General features: G+C 42.0%; 1 long non-coding RNA gene across 1 annotated transcript; it reads left to right on the forward strand.

Annotated features, from left to right (window-relative positions):
- Positions 1 to 217: 217 nt before the first annotated feature.
- LOC129532051 (uncharacterized) lies at positions 218 to 11,877 on the forward strand. The gene is made up of 3 exons (XR_008677644.1): positions 218 to 1,103; positions 2,682 to 3,177; positions 11,160 to 11,877. It is a non-coding gene; the product is annotated as an uncharacterized lncRNA (long non-coding RNA).
- The last annotated feature ends 10,492 nt before the right edge of the window (positions 11,878 to 22,369 follow it).

Below are 22,369 nucleotides of genomic sequence, written 5' to 3' on the forward strand. Positions count from 1 at the left end.
ATTCATCCAGACACTTCCTATTCCCTCTTCATGTGCCAGTGTTGTGGTGTGAATTGTGTTCCCTAAAAAGATATGTTAAAGTTCTAACTCCCTGTGCCAGTAAATGTGATCTTATTTGGAGATACGGACTTTGCAGATCTAATCAAGTTAAGATGAGGTCATACTAGAGTGGGGTGGGTCCAAAATCCAATAATTGGTGACATCATAAGAAGACTATGAGAAACACACAGAGACCCAGGGAAAAGGCCATGTGAATGAAGATGGAGGCAGAGACTGAATTTAGGTTCCCACAAACCAAGGAATGCCAGAAACCACCAAAAGCTGGAAGAGGAAAAGGAGGATTCTTCCTTACAGACTTCAGAGAGAGCATGGCCCTGAAAACACATTGATTTCAGACTTTCAGCCTCCAGAATCATGAGAGAAAAAATGTCTGTTGTTTTAAGTCACAGCAGCTGTAAGAAACCAGTACAAGTATCACTGTGTTTTAAGCCTGTGGGCCTGACTCATGAGTGTCTATCAGAAATGCCCTCTCCTCTATATTCACTTAGATGTTTCATATTTCTCCTTTGCATGTCATTCATGGCTTTCAGGAAGACTTTTTTGGCAGCCCAGGGCAGGTCTGGCTTTATGCTCCCAGCAGCCCAGGGCAGGTCTAGCTTTATGCTATCAGATGGAGTGGGCTATAAGTAGAATGTGACCAGGCTGATGGTGATGCTGCTTCTTCTAGCCTGGCATCATATTGGTTTTCCTCTGCAGTTGAGAAGAGTCATGTGCAAGCTTGTGGCAGCAGCAAGTCCTCCTAATATGTCCCTGGTGTCAAACTAACTCATTAGACTGTGGTAGCTGTGGTTGACTCCTGGTTTCTCCCAACTCCACCCTTTTGGCAGGCAGCAACCCTGGCCAGCAGCTGCTCATGGTCTAGGAAGGACAGCTGTCTTAACACTCATTCATCTGTAGAGAGCAGCCTTTTGGATCAGCGGATGGCTCCACCAGATGCTCAGCTTGTTTTCAATTCTGGAGTCTGAAATCCCCAGTGCTATCTACCTGGCATCAGTCTCAGGTGCAGCATTTTCAAAAGGACCCTGATGTCAGCAGCTGCTTGTGTGGGTAACACTAGGTGAAATCATCCACTTATGTTCTCAGGTTAAGAGTTGATTAGGCCAATTGTATCCAGATGATTTTCCCTTATGAACAATGGCAGCTGCATGGCACATTTTTCAAAAATTTAGTCTAAAATACATGAAAAATATACTGTTTTCCTTTTTCTTGGAAATGGGAAAATAGATTTGGACTCAGTTCCTGAATTATATTTTCTCTCTCCTGGGTTTCAATAGCAAGCCTAATGTAACCATGTGTAAAAAGAAGTATTTTAATTTGGAGGGAAGGAGTTTGCCCTCACCACAAATCAACATTCTTTTATCCATAAAACACTTGAGCTTGCATATGCAAATGATCCCCATGTAGGCATAATAATTAGTCATTCTTTCACAAAGAAATCATTGATGAACATTGTGGTATATGACAGACAGCATTAAGATACGTCAAGATTCTTTTGGATCTCTCAGCTTGTCAAAAAGCAGATGTCGATTTTGTGGCCTTGCTGGTAAAACATTGGACTCTTTCTCTTGGTGCACAATTTAGTCACCTTCTATAATTTGCTTTGAAATGAACAAGATCTGGCATAATATATCTTCTATTTAATGAGCAATATTACAAACAAGACTAAAAGACATGGCTACGAAGCTATTGTCTTTGCAAATTGAATTTGGCAAGAGACGACTACAGACAAGTAATGAACTTTCTAGATACGTCACAGGGACAGATCATCATACTCCGGAACGGCATAGCTTTCTTTACAAACTTTAGTAAATGTATGGGAGAGCTTGTCATTCAAATACTAACAATTACAGAGATTCTAGGATGAATTCCAATAAGCTCATGTGGTTTAATTTTAGATGCAAACAGAAAGAAATCATTATTCACATAATTTTTGTTGTTAACCTTTTGGAGTAAAGTTGACAGAGTTGGAAAATCTGTACATTTAAAAAGTGTTACTGTTTATGATTACTGCGTTAGTCTGTTTGGACTGTTATAACAAAAATATCCTGGATGGGGTTGCTTTAACAACAAATATTTATTTTCCATGGTTCTGGAGGCTGGGAGGTCCAAGATTGAGGTGACTGCAGATTCTGTGTATGGTGAGGGCCTGCTTTCCAGTTCACAGACAGCCATATTCTCACTGTGTTCTCACAGGGTTGAAGGGCAAGGGGCCTCTCGAGAGTCTCTTTTTACAAACTGTGCTTATCCCATTTATGAGGGCCTCACCTTCATGACCTAATCACTTCCAAAAGCCCTACCTCTAAATACCATCACATTGGGGATTAGGTTTCAACATATCAATTTTGGAGGAGCCATAGAGATTCAGTCCATAGCAACTACTAATGTTAATAATAGCAGTTACCATTTACTGAGTAGTTACATATGGTAGCCACTCTATTTAGTGCTTTCCATTTAATCCTCACTGCCACAGAAAAGAGATAAGTAACATTGTTATTCCCATTTTCAAATTAGCAATGTGAGTGTTTTAACCATAAACTTGTCCGAGATCAAGAGTTAGAAAAGAGAAGAGTCAGAATTCCACGTGTGCCCCATGACTTGAGATTCTGCACTTTTATTTGCAGGGTGAAACATCTCACAGTGGAAGAGGAGCATTCTGTGTTGAGAATTTCCATTGATGAAGCCAACTGAGTGGCCTGATTCCCTTGGACCAGCAATCTAGAGCTAGGGAAGATGTTGCCCCAAGGAAGAGGCACAGCAGACACTTGGCTCTCCTCTTGGGTTTCTGCTTTCTCTGAGAAAACGGAAGTTTGAGGCCTCTAGAAGCACTGCATTCCCTCCAAAGGGAGGTTGTAGATACATTAATTAATATGATTTTAATTCAAAACTTCCTGAGGCAGATAATTCTAAATGATTATCCCAAAAATATTTCCAACACCCTTCCTTTTACCACCCACTGGCCCCCAAATCCTCAATTTTCCAGTCTCCCTTGAGCTAAGTGTGGCCCTATGACTCACTTCCAGCCATGAAAACAAGTGCAAATCTGTTAGGAGTATGTTCTGGGGCAATTTTTGCTCTCCTGATGAAGACAAAGGCTGTCGATCCACTGAACCCACCCAGGTAATCACTTACTTTGTTCTTGTTCTAAGAGAAAAATGACCCCAACTATTAAAGTTACTGTGGGTTGATTAGTTTGTTTCTACTACCAAATATATTCCTAACTGCTACAGCTTTCAATATTTAATCATATTTAAAATTTTTCTTATGCAGATTAAATAGGTCAACAGTCAGGTAAGATAATTAGCATAATATTATCACCATTTTAAAGGCAAGGAGGAGGAGGCAGGCATGGTGGCTCACATCTGTAAATTCCAGCAACTCCAGAGCCTGAGGTGAGAGGATTGTTAGAGGCCAGGAGTTCAAGACCAGCCTAGGCAACATAGAAAGACCCCCATCTCTACAAAAAATTTAAAAAGTGTGCCTGTAGTCCTAGCTACTGGGGAGACTGAGGCGGGAGGATCACTTGAGCCCGGGAGTTGGAGGCTGCAGTGAGCTATGATCACAACACTGCCCTCCAGCTGAGTTACAGGGTGACATCCCCATCTCCAAACAAAACAAAAAAGATAAGGAGAATACAACCTAGGATGACATAGCTACCCAGTGTAAGAGCTGGAGCTGGTATTCAAGCCTTCCAGCTCCTGCCTGGGTGCGCTTTAAAACACTTAGTGAAGAGGCCTGAGTGGTAACCATCAGGGATGTGGATGTTGTGGGTTTTTTCCTCATCTTTTCCATTAGATCCACATAGAACTCAAATATCACTGCAGATTGATTTCAAACAGGGAAGGAAAAAAATACATTCGATATCCCCTGAAAGATGAAGGGAATCATTTACGGAATAGAGAGAGTTAGATTACCAGATGTAATGAATATGCAAGAGAATTCTTCAAGCACACAGAATAGAGAAATGGAGAAAAATGAAAATAAACTTCTATTATGGTAGTGAATTGGCTAAGGAATTAGCACAGGCAAAGGGAAAAGGAAATCACCTAAATATTTCAGTGTGCTCATTTTATTCAAACGTAAGCAAAGAGAACTTAATGAATGCAGCCTGAGTGGAGAGAGAGAAATGAAAAAGAGAGAAAGAAAAGATAATGAGGAGAGAGGAAGAAAGAGGATGAGAATTTGAGATAACTCTAAACTGGAGCAACCATGTGGATTCCTTAATTGGAGGAACCAGGAATCAACATACATAATATAGATTTCCACCTTTTCTTCTTCCTATCAAGAAATCTAAATGGAGTCTTCAAAAGGTTCCTGTTTTGGGAAGGGAGCAACACACACTGGGGCCTGTCGGGGTGGTGCTGGGGAAAAGAGGGCATTAGGAAAATTAGCTAATGCATGCTGGTCTTAATACCTACTTGATGGGTTGATAGGTGCAGCAAACCACCATGGCACACGTTTACCTATGTAAGAAACCTGCATATCCTGCACATGAACCCCAGAACTTATAAAAATAAAAATAGTTTCATAAAAGATTTTGTTTCAAGTCCTTTCACTGGCATTTGGAGAAAGTTGAATGATGTTCTACATTGATGGCTGCAGGCAGTCAACTTTGTGATGTAGACAGAGGCTTTCTTTGGCAAAGATGTTAACTCCACATAGCCTGATATCTAGCTAGCTTTGGCCCAAGGGCATTGAAATTTACATTTAAAAAGCAAATGTTTGAGAGGCATAAGCCATTGCCACTCAAAGACATACCAAATCAGAATGTTCCATAGATGTCTAAGCCAAAAGATGGGTAGAGGACAAAGAGTTTGGGTGTGAAGGCAGTGACACAAGTTTGGAGCATGAGGCTCTGATTAGCAGGCCTGGCTGCAGTGCCATGGAAGAGAGGGTTAAAGGTATTCAGATGAGACGCACTACCTGGCTCAGAGGACAGAGGGATGATCAAAGAAAAGTTTGTCCAGCCCTATCCAAAGTGGATTTGTTTTAAAATCGTGTAATGACTCTGATCCCTGAAAGATCTCATCTACGACACAAGTTGTAGTTACGATTTTCATATCAGTGACTCACAAAAGTATATCTCTTGTCTGATCCTTTCCTTTGAGCTATATTCCTTGGTTTCTGCTGCAGAATGAATAACTTCAGAAGCTTAGTGGTTTATGACAATGCTCACAGGTCTGCAGATCAGCTAGGCAAGGCGCTGCTCAGCTGGATTAGGCCAGACCCAAGCACCTGATTGTGTTTGGGTCAACAGTGCATCTTAATTCTAAGGCTTGGGCTAGAGGGGCAGTGGCTTGCTAAAGCATGCTCTTCTCATGAAAGATCACAAGAGGACAAGCCAAACATGAAAGCATGTTAAAAGTCTCTGTTTGCTTCTTGGCCACTAACCTTCTACTGACCAATGCAAGTTTCAGGTCCAAATTTAAAATCAATAGGTGGGGAGACACACCCCTCCCACTAGGAAAGTTACATGGCAAAGACTGTGAGTGTAAAATTCTATTGCAAGCGAATGAAGAATTGGAAACAAAAATCCAACATGCCACAGAGCTCTAACCCCATTTATCTAGGTGCCTAGGAGAGACAAATGCATTTGGATATCTCTAAGTCACTTTAAATTCAACAAGAGCAAAACTACACTTATGATCCATCTCCTCCTCACTCCATACATGCACACACAGCCCATCCCTCCTTCAGCTTCCTCTGTCTTGGTGGATGGCACCACCATCCATGCACCTACCTGGATAAGCCAAACCCTAGAGTCACCCTTGACATCCCTCTCTCCATCACCCTTTCTAAACTAATCAATTGCCAAGGCTTACTGATTTATTTTCTAAATATCCCTAGAGTCCATCCATCTTTCTCCATTTCTAATACCATTATCCTTTGCTCAGGCTGCTGTCTATTTTTGCCTGGGTTCCTGCAGTACATCCTGTCTGGTTTCTTTACATGCATTCTCACCCACTTCTATCACAGCCTTTGCACTATAGACAGTGATCATTTTAACAATGCATATATATCTTATCATTATCTTGTTTAAAGCTGTCCAGTTGCTACCCATTATCCTCATGATAGCTATCAAAGTCTTAAACGTGGCCTATAGGACCTGCATGATCCAGCTTCTTCCTAACTGCCATCCCATTCTATAACCCATTCTGTCCTTGCCCCCTGCACCCTGGTAACACCCGTTTACTTCAGTTCCTTCTCGGCTCTAAGCTCCTCTGATGCAGGGCCTTTGCCTGTGCTGCCCTCTGTTCTAGGTAGCTCTTAACCACATTCTTTGCCTATTTGAGTTTGATTCATTCCTCCTATCTAAGCTCAAGTGACTCTTTCTTGGAGAAGCTTTTTTCACTCATAAAGACTATAACAGATCTTTGATTGTCCTCTCTTCACAACATACTTTTCCTTTTTGGCCCTCAACACAGGTTTTATTGTTATGTGATTGCCCAGGAAGGAAATCCATGAAGGAATTGGCTATAGGGGTGCTGGGCATATGGGAAACAATTGGTGGAAGCCACTGCCATCCCTGGCACTGGAAGGGACGAAGGGGAGAGGTGGCGTCATCAGAAACCGAGAGCTGGAGAAAGCCTCATGGGTGATGGGAGGAGAAGTAGTGATGGGGAAAAACATCCCTTGGCTTTTCCCTTCCTCCTCCCCTCCAATCTCCTGCCAGGGTCTTCTGCTGACTGAACCTACCAGAAAGACAGAAGGCAAAGGAAATATAGCAGAGCAGGGGAGGAGCGGAAAACAGCTCTGAGAACAAACAAGCATAGGCTCATGACTGCAGTTTACGTATTTGTTTATGTGGTTATTTGTACACCATCTGTCTCCCATACCAGACTGCACCAGGGCTGTGTTAATGTTACTGGCCACTGATTCCTCAGTGCTTTTTACAGGGATTAATATTGATCCTTAATATTTGTTGAATTGATGAGTCAATGAGAGATCTCTAAGAATGGAAAAATAGGTATGTATTAAAGGTCTGGTGGGCACTATCTTGAGAAGGAACATACTTTCTCCCTCTACCTTTCCCTATCCCCTTTCTTTTCCAGAGGTTTCTAGTTAGAACTTCCCATCCACAGTTTTTTTGTTGGCGAAATGACAAAAGTATGAAATTGTGATGCTAGTTGTCCATATTCTCTCTCACACACACACACACACACACACACACACACAGAATTTCTTTCTCTTCCCTTAGTCACAAGGGCAGGGCCCTGCGGAAGGTCTTTGGTAGTTTGCCGAACCTGTTTGTGACACCGAAGAATCTGTGGGAAACCAGATGCCAGCCTCTTGTTTTCCAAGGGGAATATTAAATAGCGGCTATCAGTCACTCCTCTGACTTTGAACAAAATTGTTTAAAAATCAAAGTGTTTATGTCCATAACCATGTCACCAAATGATCAAACCAGGTTATTTGCAAATGTGTGTGTTTATTTATTTATTCATTTTTGAGATGGAGTCTAGCTCTGTTGCCCAGGCCGGAGTGCAGTGGTGTGATCTATGCTCACTGCAACCTCTGCCTCCCAGGTTCAAGCAATTCTTCTGTATCAGTCTCTTGGGTAGCTGGGACTACAGGCACATGCCACCACGTCTAGCTGATTTTTATGCTTTTTAGTAGAGATGGAGTTTCACCATGTTGGCCAGGCTGGTCTTGAACTCCTGACCTCAAGTGATCCGCTCACCTCGGCCTCCCAAAGTGCTGGGATTATAGGCATGAGCCACCGTGACCGGCCTTAATGTGTTTTCGACCCTATTTTCAGAATCTGTCATGAAAGTCTTTTAGACTGTTTTGGGGAAGCATTGATATTTGGGGCAAGCTATCATTTGGAAATTACAACTTTAAGGAGAGATTTTTATAACCATAGCCATGGATGGGGTGGCAATGGTGGCCAGAATCTCAGAAATAGTGAGACAAGTCTCCAGGCTTTATTGCCAACTGATTCTACCTGCTATGTAAAACTGTGTAAGAACCTCCCAGGATCCCCGTCTTGGTGTTGGTAGGAGAGTAAGGCAGACATAGACCAGGGTCAGGGACCCATGAACACTTCCTTGCTTTTAGTGTTCTTTCCTTGATACCCTTAGTGACTAATGTGGGAAAGGCAGTGGTGTTCCTCAAACATCCCAGTTGCTTCCTCACATTTTTCAGCACCTGCACAGGTAGGCAGGGTTACAAGACTGGTTCTGGCTCAGGGACTGTGACTGGAGAAGATGTGTGTCATTTCCAGGCCAACGCATAGACAAGCCACCATGGCACCTGAACTGGACTTGTGTTGAAATGCACAGCTTGCATGGCTGAGTAACACTGGAGGGAAAGTGTTCTAGAGACTTATTTGGACCCACAGCAGACTTTGTATGAGCAGGAGACCTCTGTTATGTTAGGCTACCGAGCTTATTACTATAGCATAAGCTGGCCTATTCTGACCTATTCTGACCAATGATGTGTGGATATAGTAAAAGAAGGAAGACTTCTAAAGCTTTTGTCTGGTTGTATTGTTCCGCCTTTTCTTCTGTCGATTCTCTTTCCTTTGAGAGTGTAAGGAGTACATTGGGGTGTGTGATGTTATTATATATATATGTTATATATATGTATATATATATGTATGTTATATATATGTGTATATATATGTATGTTATATATATGTATATATATATATATGTTTTCATCCTTCCTGACTCATAACTCCCATAGCCCTTGTTATAGGCTTTTCTTATAATGTTGGGGCGATTTGAGCCTCAGAAACAGGCCTCAGAAGATAGAAGTTTTCTCTCTGATCTTCTCCTGCCTTCGTTTCACCTGCTCCTTTGTTTTCCTCCAAAGCAGGACTCTAATCTTCCCCAACCTATCCAAAAAGAAATTTTATGACTTAGCTTGTCTGATTGTAGATCATAAGACCCCCATCTCAGAAGGAGCCCTGCCCCATACCTGGGAGGAAAGAATGCTGCATAGAGAGGCCAAGAAAAATCTGAACAGACAGGCCTTGCTGGGTTCCTCACTCAGCCTATTAGTATTAAGTCATACCCTTTTTATCAGATCTCATGTCTACACTGTTGTCAATCATGCCTACCCAATGAAGTCTCCATAAAAGGCCCAAGAAGACAGGGAGCTTTCAGATAGCTGAACACATGGAGGTTCCTAGAGGATGGTGAGCCCCGGAGGGTGGTGAGCCTTGGAAGCTCCACAGCTCTCCCCATACCTTGCCCTGTGTAACTCTTCATCTGTATCCTTTCTAATATCCTTTCTGATAAACCAGTAAATGTGTTTCCCTGTGTTCTGTGAGCTGTTCTCACAAATTATTCAAATCTAAGGGGCTGGATGTCATGAGACCTCTGATTCATAGCCAGTTGATCAGAAGCACAAGAATAACAACGTGGGGTTAGCAACTGGCCTCAGAAGCTGGGCTGGGGTGGGGTAATCTTAGGGACTGAGCCCTCACTCTGTGGGATCTAACGCTATTTCCAGGTAGGTAGTGTCAGAATTGAGTTGAATTAGATGGCACGCAGTGGTGTCTGCTGCAGAATTGATTGCTTGCTTTTTGGTGGGGAAAAACCCCCACATATTTGGTAGCAGAAGTCTTCTGTGATGATTGATTGTTACTGTGGTTGAGAGCAGAAGAAAAACAGTTTTAGTTTTTCCACTCAAAGGGTGAAAAATAAGCCTAAAAATTGAGTTAATTTGGAGTTTGGTTGTGACAGTCTTTATTTCCGATATATTGAATCTAGGTCTAATAATAAGAGGAAGAACTCTCGCTAAAAGTGGACAGGCCAAATTCTTTCAAAGCCATTGAACTTCTACTATAGGATACCGCCTATAGAACATTCCTGGGCAGAATCTCCAGGCATCATGTGAGGTGGGAGGTGGTGGTGGAAGAAGGCTTCTTACGCTTCAAATTACATCCCACCATTGCTCAAGAAGACATATTTGTTGGACTAATAATATTTTGTCTCTGTTAACATTCAACACTTAAGTGAGTACTTAGGAACACATTGAAGATGAAAAAATGAAATACCCTCTTGAGGCCCTAAAGGAGTTCACAGGGTAATGCTTTTTTATTTTTTTATTTTTTAAATTATTTTATTTTTTGTCTCACTTCTATCACCCAGGCTGGAGTGCAATGGCGTGATCTTGGCTCACTGCAGCCTAAACTTCCCAAGTTCAGGTGATCCTCCCACATCAGCCTCCAAAATAGCTGGGACTATAGGAGCATGACACCACGCCTGCTGAATTTTTTTTATTTATTATTTTTAGTAGAAGTGAGATTTTGCCATGTTGCCTGGATTGGTTTCGAACTCTCGGGCTCATGATTGGCCCTCCTCAGCCTCCCAAAGGGCCAAGATTACAGGCATGAGCTGCCATGCCCATCTGGTAATGCTTATAGTCACAGCAAGACATTAAAACCAGTGTCAGTCATGAATAAATAGGTCAGGGTTAGATTTCTAGGCTGTACAAGACTGAATCTATTTCATTACACTGTTTTATTTCTCTTGTATCCCTTATCACAATCTGAACTTTTACAAAATTAGCTAAACTTCCTATTTTCTGCTCCCGCCATTAGAGTGTGGCACCGCAAGAGCTAGGAGTTGCCCGTTCATCACTGTATCTCCAAAGCATAAGAGGGTGCCTGGTACAAAGTAAATGCTTGATAATCTATTTGATAAATGAATGAATAAGTGAATAAATGAAATAAATGAATGACAGGGTGGAAAAGTGCTACTGTCTGCACATATGGACTCACTCTCTGGGGAAGTCAAGGCTGGATGGAGATCAAGTTTGCTCACAGAGCAGGGTGAGAATTTTGGGAGTCCAGGGGCCTAACTGATGGGGAAGGTGAGAGAATTGTTCTCAAAAAAAATTTGAGAGTGGAAAAGGAAAGGCCACCGTCACAGTTTTGCCTTATAGCCAGTGCTAGAAGTTTGGCCTGGTTACATGGTTAACCCTAAAGAATTATCTAGAACCACCTCCTTAGCACTATCTGAAAGTTCACATCTTCTGACTGAGGGCACAGAAAACCTCTGGCTGTAGAGTATCAAGCAGGGAAAATTTATTTTTTAGGGGTGACAGGAAAAGTATTCCATGACGCTCTGTAATATTTCTGGATATTTCAGACAGTATGTGGTTTCTTGAATGTCCTACATACATTTTGATGGATTACCCAAGGACTATCTGATGAAGAATAATAGAGACATATAATTACATATGGGCTACATCTTGGCAAAATAAAGTAATCCTGAAGTAAATTCTAAGGATGTTCTGAATTGACACCTCTTAAGCACAACTGAATGTCCTGGTGGCTTTGCCTCCCACTGGGGCTTTTTGGCTCTTGTTTGGCCCCAGCGGCTGCTGCAGCTCTGTCTGAATTCACACAGGAGCAACATGATGGTGCTCAGCCCTCGCCGAAGTGTCTTGCTGAAGAGTTGGGAGATGCTTGGACTATTCAGATAGAGGCCAACTGGAAGTACATGGCAGTCAACACAAACCAGAGAGGCAAACTTTTGGCCAGTGAGACATGGAAAGGGAGAAGAAATACATTCTTCTTTCTCCCCTAGAGTGAGGACCACCAACCTGAGTCCCAGTCACCTGGAATCCCCTCAGATGAGTGTCCCTTGAGATCCAGCACATGGCAGCCAGCGTGCTGATGATTCCTTCCTGCCTACTGGCTCCTTCTTATTTCTGCCTCCATGGAACTGTATTCTCTAATCAATATTAGCACATACATATTGCCCCAGACTGTACCTCCTGGGAACCCAGGATAAAGCACTATCTAAACATTTTGTCTTGGAATTGTAATAAACTTCAAAAGAAAAATACAACTTGAAAGTTAAATATTTATTGTGTGCACTTCTTTTCTTCATGTTTACACCAAATCATATAAAGGTCAACTACTTTCAGGACTCTGTGAAGTTTCCATTGAAATACAGTCCAAATTTCTGCCATCAGAAGTGTTCCCATGGCTGGGCACACTGGTTCACATCTTTAATCTCAGCATTCTGGGAGGTCGAGACAGGTGGATTCCTTGAGCCCAGGAGTTCAAAACCAGCCTGGGCAACATGGGGAAACCCCATCTCTACTAAAAATACAAAAAATTAGCCAGGCATGGTGGCGGGCTCCTGTAATCCCAGCTACTCAGGAGGCTGAGGTGGGAGGATCACTTCAGTCCGGGAGATGGAGGTCGCAGTGAGCACAGATTGCACCACTGCACTGCAGCCTGGGTGACAGAGTGAGAGCCCATCTCAAAAAAAAAAAAAAAAAAAAAAAAAAAAGAGAGAAAGGGAGAAAGAAAAGAAGTGTTCCCATGGATTGTAGCAAGCAGTAAAAAACCGTAGGAAGAGAGTCAGCATCTTTCATCAGCAAGCCCTTAACAATTTTGATGCTCTTTAGCCTTATATCTTTTTTCTTATGCGATTGTAATAATACTACTTTTACATAAAGGGAAATTAAAAATAGGAGGTTTAACTGATGTGTTCAAAGTCAAACATTAAAAAGGCACCAGCATGGGGTCTAAAGTCCAGGCTTTCTGATCCTCAACCAAAATGTCTTACATTATACTTCCCTGCTTGATTCTCCAAACCTCACCCTGTTGAAAAGCACATAGGGAGGGGCACATGAGCACTTGGAGGAAAAAGCAAGCATATTGGCTGAAATGGGTAGAAAAGCTCAAATAATTTTTAACTTAATAATTTTAGTTTGAATAAACCCCAAATTTCAGATATGATGGAAAGATAACTTCAATGTTCCATTTGAGCTGTTTTTGTTCTGGATGCTGTGTCTCATGACACAATGTTAATAGTTTGGCTTGAAACCTAGAGGTATCACACAGCAGTCAAGGTACTTTGTGACAAAGTATTGAATGCAAAGTATTCTCATACTTTGAGAACCAAGAAGAAGAACACTAACTTAGAATAATAAGAGAAGGAAGAACTAGTAAAGAAATCTCGAGTTCTTTCAGGATGAAGAGTCAGGACTCTACAACTTTATTTTGTCATTTAAAATGTTGTCCAGGGCCAGATGCAGTGGCTCATGTGTGTGTGTAATCCCTGCACTTTGGAAGTCCGAGGCAGGTGGATCGCTTGAGCCTGGGAGTTTGAGACCAGCCTACATGACATAGTGAGACCTCATTTCAACAACAACAACAAAAGAAAAAGACAACAAAGAAGAAAATTAGACAGGGATAGTAGCACACACCTGTGGTCCCAGCTACTTGGGAGGCTGAGGCAGGAGAATCACTTAAGCCTGGGAAGCAGAGGTTGAATTGAGCCATGATCATGCCACTGAACTCCAGCTTAGGTGACAGAGTGAGACCCTGTCTGTAAATAAATAAATAAAGTTGTTCAAAAGATCACATTTTCAAGTACATTCCTTTATGGGGGTGTTTGGTTGACATTCACTGTGAAAGAGAAGGGGTGGATTAGGGATTGTTGGGGTTGGAGTGGATGAATTGAGCTATAGGATGCCTCTTGGGGAACTGAACTGAACATCTGAACTCAGAGAACTTTTCGTGTCCTTAGAGAGGGCAAGATGGAGACGCAGAGGAAGTTTATTGACTGCTTTCTTGATGTGAAATAAAAGGGCATCAGGGGCCATCACTGGACAAGATCGGGGATAAGGGTTCCTCCCACCAAAAAAAGCCAGGCTGCCACTAGCCCAAGTAGAGTGAGCCTTTGCACAAATTAAAAAACGGCCCAACACCTCCCATGGACCTGTGTTGTTGCTTCCCTCAGGCGATGGCTACTCTGCTGGTCGCGTCTGTTCTCTGATGGGGACTGCTGCTAAAACCCCACTAGTTTTAGGGAGAAAAACAGCGCTCTTGGTAACCCTCCCAGCACAACTGAGATGCACCATGATGTGACTTTTAAATAGACCTGACTATAAACTTGAGGAGAGTAGAAGTACAACACAAACTGAAACTTACAACTGCTACCAGGAGGACCAATCTCACTCAGTCTAACTGCAATGTCTTTTGAGAGGGCCCTTGTCATCTAGGTCCTGACCTGCAGCTATATGATAGGGATGACTCAAAATGCCTGCCTTTCAGGAATGCACCAAGAAACTCACTTTTGGAATTTCCCGGGCTTGTTCATTCAGCTGTGCAGCAGCTCACATGGAAACCACAAATCTCAATCCCAGAGCAAGGTGCCAAAGAGCAGTCTCGCCCTCCCCATTGTCTTTGGTCCTCCAGCACAGACGTCCTCCAGAGCAGAGAACAGGTGGAGAGAATTTATTTGCATCTCTCAATCACAACTCATAATTTTATTTCATTTTATTTATTTATTTATTTATTTATTTATTTATTTATTTATTTATTTATTTATTTTTGAGACTGAGTCTCGCTCTGTCACCCAGGCTGGAGTGCAGTGGTGTGATCTCGGCTCACTGCAATTCTGCCTCCAGGGTTCAAGCGATTATCCTGCCTCAGCCTCCCGAGTAGCTGGGACTATCAGTGCCCACCACCACGCCTGGCTAATTTTAGTATTTTTAGTAGAGACAGGGTTTCACCATATTGGTCAGGCTGGTCTCGAACTCCTGATATTTTGATCCGCCCACCTCGGCCTCCCAAAGTGCTGGGATTATAGGCGTGAGCCACTGCGCCCAGCCACAACTCACAATTTGCAAGCACAGGACAAGCTAGTCCTGTTTTAGGATGAAGAATTTATTTAATGCTTCAGGGACACACTTGTCTAAAATATTCAACTTACTTTGCTACACAGTTTCCTTAATATTTTAGTCTTAAGTGGTTATATTTGCTGCATGCAAAGCTTCCCTAAGGGCAGTATTTGGGTCCTTACCTTACATGTGCATGACTGAAAAGGACTCTTTCCAGAACATGGAGAAGTTAGGGCACAAAGAAAAATTAGGGTTTCTGAACCAGAACACCAGAAACTGCATAGAGCCATAACATCTGATGCCCAGCTTTAGAAAAATTGAACCCTCAGTCCCTTCTAGGAGTAACCCAGATTCGTGCTAATGAGGACAGTGGGGAAAGCCGTCATCAAAGGTGGCTCGATGGGATTGTTCGCTTTCCAATCTGTCAGACCCCAGTTCTGGCTCTGCATTTGATGATTACATTTGGTACCAAACAGGTTTATATTTCATATTTTTATGCACTCAAGTATTTACTTCCTTTTAACAGGACTAGTCTTCCAGATGTAGAGAATATCTGTCTAGCTCTGACACTAAGTACAGAGTATGTGTCAATTCTTTATGCCTTCCTACTTATTTCTGCTCTTCTTAGTTAAAGTAAGATCCATGCAATTACAAAACATAAAAAGGTTTACTCTCTCTTAATCCATACTCAGCAAAGGATCTGATCCAGCTGCCTATTAGTGGATGAGTTTTGAAAAGAGAGTAACTTCCAAATTGCACATCACCTGAAAAATGCCCCCCAATCTCGTAAAGAGACGATCCACCAAGCTACTCCCTGATTTGTACAATTGGACATTTTCCTGTGGCTGCAGAACTTCAGAATTGGCAATCTGACTATTTTAAGCAAATCTACACATGGGATACAGTCTCTCCTACTTCATATCCATAAAAAATCTACAAAGCCATGGTTCTCTGGATTTCTATTTCTCATTTTTCTTTCCTGGGCTTCAAACTGGTTTTTCCAAAATTTATCTGGGTGCCTCAAAAGTGTTTCAAAACCATGTTCACTATCTTCCATTATAAATAGGCTTCTTCTGAATAACTTATATTAGGTAAAGTTTAGTTAAACTGGTCACTCATTTGCCAAGTTTCCTAATTCAGCTTAGACATCTGTCTCTCACTACTCTCATCTATTCTGTAATCAAGCCCAGGCATTTCTCCTTGCTGACTATTAATATCTCTTGATGTTCTTTCCTCCTCACTTCCATGCCACAGGTCTTCGCCATGCCTCCCGAGGACTATTCAGCTGAGTGATGATTTATCATGAAGGTTTAGTACATGAAGCTTAGGAGTCACACTGCCTGGGTTCAGATCTGACCTGCCACATTCTGTCTGGTCTTGGTCAAACTATTTTATGTCTCTAAGCCTCAGTTTATGGAGCTATAAACAAGAGATCATATTAATATGATGATTAAATAAGATGATGCATGTAAATGTATTTATAATAGTGTGTGCTACATAAAAAGTATTATCCTAAAACTCCATAAAGTCAAAGGGCTTGCTTGTTTTATTCACCACTCCATCCCTGCTGCTGAGCACAACAGAATGTACAGTATATAACAAGTGTTCAGTATTGTGGGATGGATGAATAAGGCTTCATGATACCCCTCCAAGTTATTCTCCACAGCCTTTCCAGAGTATGGTAAACTGTATTATTGTTCAAAACCATTTCTGCTCATCCTTCTGGGAGGATATTCTACTCTGCTCCAGTGTCAGGCTTAGCTGTGTGAGTTGCTTTGGTCAATGCAATGGGAATTGTGTATCCTGGGACATATCTGAACAAAAGCTATAAGCACCTGCATGTAGTCTTCTAGGTTTTCTTTTCCCTCTCCCACGAGACCAGCAATATTTCAAGTAGAAGTTGCTCTATCAGTGGGTCCTGGAGTAAAGTCAAGTGAAACTGAGCTAAGGTCTAATAGCATCAGACATGCAGAATAAGCAAGAAATAACCCATCACTGTTTTAAGTTACTACAATTCTGGGCTTGTTCCCTCTTCCTAGCTTATCCTGGCTGGTCATTCAGAAACACATTTAAGACTGTGTTTCTCTCCACTAGCTACAAAGTAAGAGTATAATATGTTCAGTTTGACAAACACGATCCTTCACCATTTGTCCACAAATCATCTCCTCAATTTACTCCTGCCTGTCTATTCTGAGACATTGTGTTCCAACTACACAATTTTTTTTTTTTGAGATGGAGTCTCACTCTGTTGCCCAGGTTAGAGTGCAATGGCAAGATCTCGACTCACTGCAACCTCTGCCCCCCCAGGTTCGAGCTAGTCTCCTGCCTTAGCCTCCCAAGTAGCTGGGACTACAGGCACCTGCCACCATGCCCAGCTAATTTTTGTATTTTTGGTAGAGAGGGGGGTTTCACCATGTTGCATGTTGGCCAGGCTGGTCTTGAACTCATGACCTCGTGATACACCCACCTTGGCCTCCCAAAGTGCTGGGATTACAGATATGAGCCACCGCACCCAGCCCCAATTTTTTTTTTAAGACAAGGTCTTGCTCTGTTGCCAAGGCTGGAGTGCAGTGGCATGATCACAGCTCACTACAGCCTTGACCTCCTAGGCTCAAGCCATCCCTCTCACCTCAGCTTCCCAAGTAGCTGGGACTACACGAACAAGCCACCACACCTGGCTAATTTTTTAATTTTTGGTAGAGATGGGCTCTCCTTGTGTTGCACAGGCTGGTTTTGAACTTCTGGACTCAAGCAATCCTCCCGCCTCTGCTTCCCAAAGTGCTGGGATTATAGGCATGAGCCACCGTGCCTGGCCTCACACAGATATTTTAACATCTCCTAAACATTGATCTGAAGACCTGTTTCCACGTCTGTCTGAAATCATCTCTGTCCTTGATGCTTGCACTTAAGAAAAATAGAACTACCTTTGCCTCTAGTTAGCTTAAGGCAGGCTATGTAGAAGAATATTAAACAATTGACAGAATCATTTGAAAGACTAAGGGAACTAACTATAGACTCAACTTCCAGTAATGATTCCCAATGCTGCACCAAGAGCCAGGCTGACAAGGGAGCTGCTGCTTCAACCATAGTCAGAAAACTGCCTTCCGAGCCTAGAGGCTGCCTCTATTGCTGCCAGCTGCTGAACTGTGCTACTTCTGTTATGATTGGCACCAGCAAAACTAGTCAATTAATCCAATTTCATACTGAAGTCTCTCATAAATGTGTATAATTGGAAAAATCCAAGTCACACCCAGACTGCCAAGTTGCAAGGTTGAGAAATGTTTTTAACTTTCTAGGCTCTGTAATACAGAAAGTCATCCTAGAAAGAAGTTGTAATAAATGCTGAGCAGATTGTTCCATACTCTCTAACACACAGTTTATTAATTTTTATAGTGCTTCACCCTCAAAGAACTTTCATGAACCTTGTCTTATGAAGACCCCTTGAGATTTGTAGAACAAAGATCCTCATTCCCATCTCTAAAATAAGGAATCTCAGACTCAGCAAAGTCACATGGTGAAGCCAAGACTAGTTTTCCTAAATCCTAGTCCAGTTCCTCTCCCATGACACTCAGGAATCTAAGTTTCACTAGAACCCTAGGCTCTGAGCATTTGAACTTTTAGACTGACGACTGCTGCTGTTTCGCTGTACAAGGTGGCATCATCAGCAATGCAGGACTGCTCCCGGAGGAAAATCTGCCTCCGACGGGGTGGGGAGAGTCAGCTCCAGGGAAAATAATTAATCCTTCAGTCTTCTGATTCCTATTAGGATAGCGTCTCTCTCATTTGTTATCTTTAAATGAAGTGAAGTGGGTGCTATCAGAAAAGTGGTGCCTCCTCCTCGACTTACTGTGAAGTTGATGGGCAGGGGGAGCAAAAATATTTTCCACATTTTTATTTTCACTGGAAATTTTCACTGGCAGAGATAAGGCTTTGTGGGCTGATCATACTCCTAGTAAATCCTGTTTTGCTGTTATAAAAAATCCGACTAGAAAAGAGAATTATTGATTTCCCTGAGAAATAATGAAAAGCCATTAATATATGCATGTCTGTATGCATTAAGAATTCTTGTGTGAGAATATTACTCTAATATTTTAGATGGGCACTTGTAGAAAATTATTCCATTCCAGGTCAAAGAAGAAATAAATTTTAAAATTCAAGGGTCTGGAATATTAGTTTTATAGCTTCAAATCTAGAAATTGTTGAATCCTAGAGTGTTTCAGCTAGAGGAAATCTCTGAAGTTATCTGTCTAGTGTATTTCAACCAAATTTAGAGAAAAAAAAAACACCCTTATTTCAAATAAGATGTTATGGAGAAACCTCAACCAGAAAAATAAAACTGTTCTGAATGAAAAGAGGCAAGAGGGCCAAGCTGGATATAAGTCACTTTCTCACAATTTTCCCACCCACCGGATCTCCAAGGAACCAAGGCTTCAAAAACAACAGTTCAAAAGCCACAAAAATTGTCAAGCTAAAAGCCAACTGAATGCAACAGAAATTGCTATGAGGCAAAAAGAGTTTTCCCAGACAAGGCTTTATTGGAGCTTATGCCCTGGCATAATGAAGGCAGCACAAGAGGAGAATTCTCTGGCTGACTCCCCAAAAAGAGCCAGTAGGGATTTTTTTTTAATTAGGCAAAGTGTGGGAATTGATATTGTAAACCAAAAATAAAACTCTAAGGTCCCCAAACCATCTGAATGGGTCCCTCCACTGGCCAAGGGCATTCCAAAGTTAATCTGAAAAATTAGTTGCAGGCTGTGATGGGAAGGGGGAGCCAGGCATGCCTCATTATACTCTCCTCCCTTTTGGAATTACTAATAGAACAAACTCTTTCAGAAGCATTTACAATCTATTCATAAGAAGCATTTACAATCTATTCTCTCTGAAGCCTGCTACCTGGAGGCTCACTCTGCATAATAAAATCTTGGTCTCCCCAACCTCTTATTGTGACTCAGATATTCCTTTCTATTGATAATAATTTTTCAACCAATTGCCAATCAGAGAATCTTTGAATCTGCCTATGACTTTAAAGTCCTCTCTTCCAGTTGTCTTGTCTTTCGGGACCAAACCAATGTACATCTTACATGTATCAATGAATGTCTCATGTCTCCCCAAAACGTATAAAACCAAGCTATACTCCAACCACCTTAGACACATGTTCTCAGGATCTCCTAAAAGCTATGTCATGAGCCATTGGTCAGTCATATTTGGCTCAGAATAAATCTCTTCCAATATTTTACAGAGTTTGACTCTTTTTGTCAACAATATCAGGGATAGGGTATGCAGGGTGGGGTTGGCAAAGCACCTGAGTGGTAAGGTATGAAGGTCAGCATATCTGGTTGCCATGGATATCTTGAATAATGGGCCCTCTGGTGGTACAGCCGGCAGTAAGACTGTAAATCAATTGTGCAGCATTCCTGCCCAAGGTGGGACACTCTACAAACTTGGTTCACAACTACGGTTCCATCTTGGATCTCCTAAGGCCAGTTTCTGAAATTCTTTAAGTAACAAGTATGGTTAAACATTATGAGAGCACAGAAGAACAACATAGACTGGCTATTTTCTTTTCATGACTGTTGATTTGTGTGCTAGTCTGTTCTCACACTGCTATAAAGAACTACCTGACACTGGGTGATTTATGAAGAAAAGAGGTGTAATTGACTCACAGTTCCACAAGCTATACAGGAAGCATGGTTGAGAGGCCACAGGAAAGTTATAGTCATGGCAGAAAGGTGAAGGGGAAACAAGCATGTCTTACCATGGTGGAGCAGGAGAATGAAGAGGTAAGCATCGCACGCACTTTTTTTTTTTTTTTTGAGATAGAGTCTCACTCTGTTGCCCAGTCTGGAGTGCAGTGGTGCGATCTTGGCTCATTGCAACCTTCACCTCCCGGATTCAAGCGATTCTCCTGCCTCAGCTTCCCGAGTAGCTGGGACTACAGATGAGTGCCAACATGTCTGGTTAATTTTTGTTTTTAGTAGACATGGAGTTTCGCCATGTTGGCCAGGCTGGTCTCAAACTCCTGACCTCAGGTGATCCACCTACCTTGGCCTCCCTAAATGCTGGGATTACAAGTGTGAGCCACCACGCCTGGCTAGTGTCACAATTTAAACCAATCAGATCTTGTGAGAAGTCACTATTGTGAGAATAGGAAGGGGAAAATCTGCCCCCATGATTCAATCACCTTCCACCACGTCCCTCCCCCAACATTAGGAATTATAATTCAACACGAGATGTGGCTGGGGACACACAGCCAAACCATATCAATGGGTATGGCATCAGTGAGGTAGTGGTGTGGGTTTGTGATCAGTGGGAAAGCATGAAAGAATGCTCAAATGTGGGTGAGCTGAAGTCAAGCCCTACCTCTACTCAGTCTCATTACCAGCCTTAGGATTTGAACTCAGGTCTTCTTATTTCCATTGTTTTCCCTTGAAAAATTCCTTGGACAAAGTTCTTGTTGGTGACTTCTGCAGCTCTCTCTTTGCCTCATCCCAAGGACTCACACTTGCTTCTCACAGCAGCTTAAGGGTCAGCTGGGATGATTCTATTCATGTGGGTCTTGCCTCCAGGCTTGATAGGCACTAGGGATGAACTGAAGACACTACATTATCTTTGATCTTAAGGGGAAACAGTGTAGGTGAGTTGTTAAATGAGTGTTAAATCAAGTTTAGCCTAAAGCTGCCTCCTTACATGTTTTAAGTTTGGCCTGAAAATTTCTCTGTACATAGTGAACTATAACCTAAATGAAATTGTATACAGACTATAGCCTACTCTTGTGACAATCACTGAGTTTTGGCCAATCAAATGTGGCCAACTGTTCAAACCGTGTTCAAAAAAAGGCAAATGCCAAGCTGCAACCAGTCTGGCTGTTTCTGTACCTCACTTCCCTTTTCTGTATGCTACTTTCCTTTTTCTGTCCATAAATCTTCCACCATGACTGCACTGGAGTCTCTGAGCCTACTCTGGCTCAAGAGGCTGCTGGATTTGAAAATTATTCTTTGTTCAATTAAACTGTGTTATACTTAATTCAGCAAAAGTTTTTCTTTTAACAGGGGAAGACCACAGATAGCCAGGGAAATGAAAAAATAAAGACATGGATTTTACAGAAAATTCTTATTTATCTGGTACACTGCCTGGGTCATGACTTTTGTGCCTTACTTCCAGGGCCTGGATATTTAGAGGGACAGAGCCAGGGCAAGCTATCCTTTTTCTATTCTGCCTCTCTCTGTTTTCACTCAACAACAGCTCTGAATCTCTTAAGACAGTGGCTCTCAAACTAGTTCCAAGGTTAAATTCTAACAGTGGCATGCATTTACATAAAAGTTAAGTTAATTTATAGAATTTTCAGAAACTAAAGTTTACCTCCCAAAATGCTTTTTAAACTTTGATGTCTACCATTGCTTGCCTGTCACTGAGAGCTAACAGATGGCAAACCTAATGAATATATAGCAAAGGAATATTTATGCAAAACTTAGAAGCAACTGATCCTGCTCAGGTTTGCAGCTTGTTTTTTTGGGGACCCTTGGATTCACAGGTTTATGCTGCATCCTTACAGTGCAGGCTGTCATAATTCACATAATAATAAAAAGAATAGCAATCTTTATGCTTATATATACTTAGAATATCTCTGCATTATTGCTAAGAAGCTCATAATAGCGGTAGTGTCTGGGAAAGATAAAATGTCTTGGAGTAAGAGGTGGGAGAGAAACTGACTTTT

Source organism: Gorilla gorilla, chromosome 11 (genome assembly GCF_029281585.2).
Source record: "Gorilla gorilla gorilla isolate KB3781 chromosome 11, NHGRI_mGorGor1-v2.1_pri, whole genome shotgun sequence".
Lineage (NCBI taxonomy): Eukaryota > Metazoa > Chordata > Mammalia > Primates > Hominidae > Gorilla > Gorilla gorilla.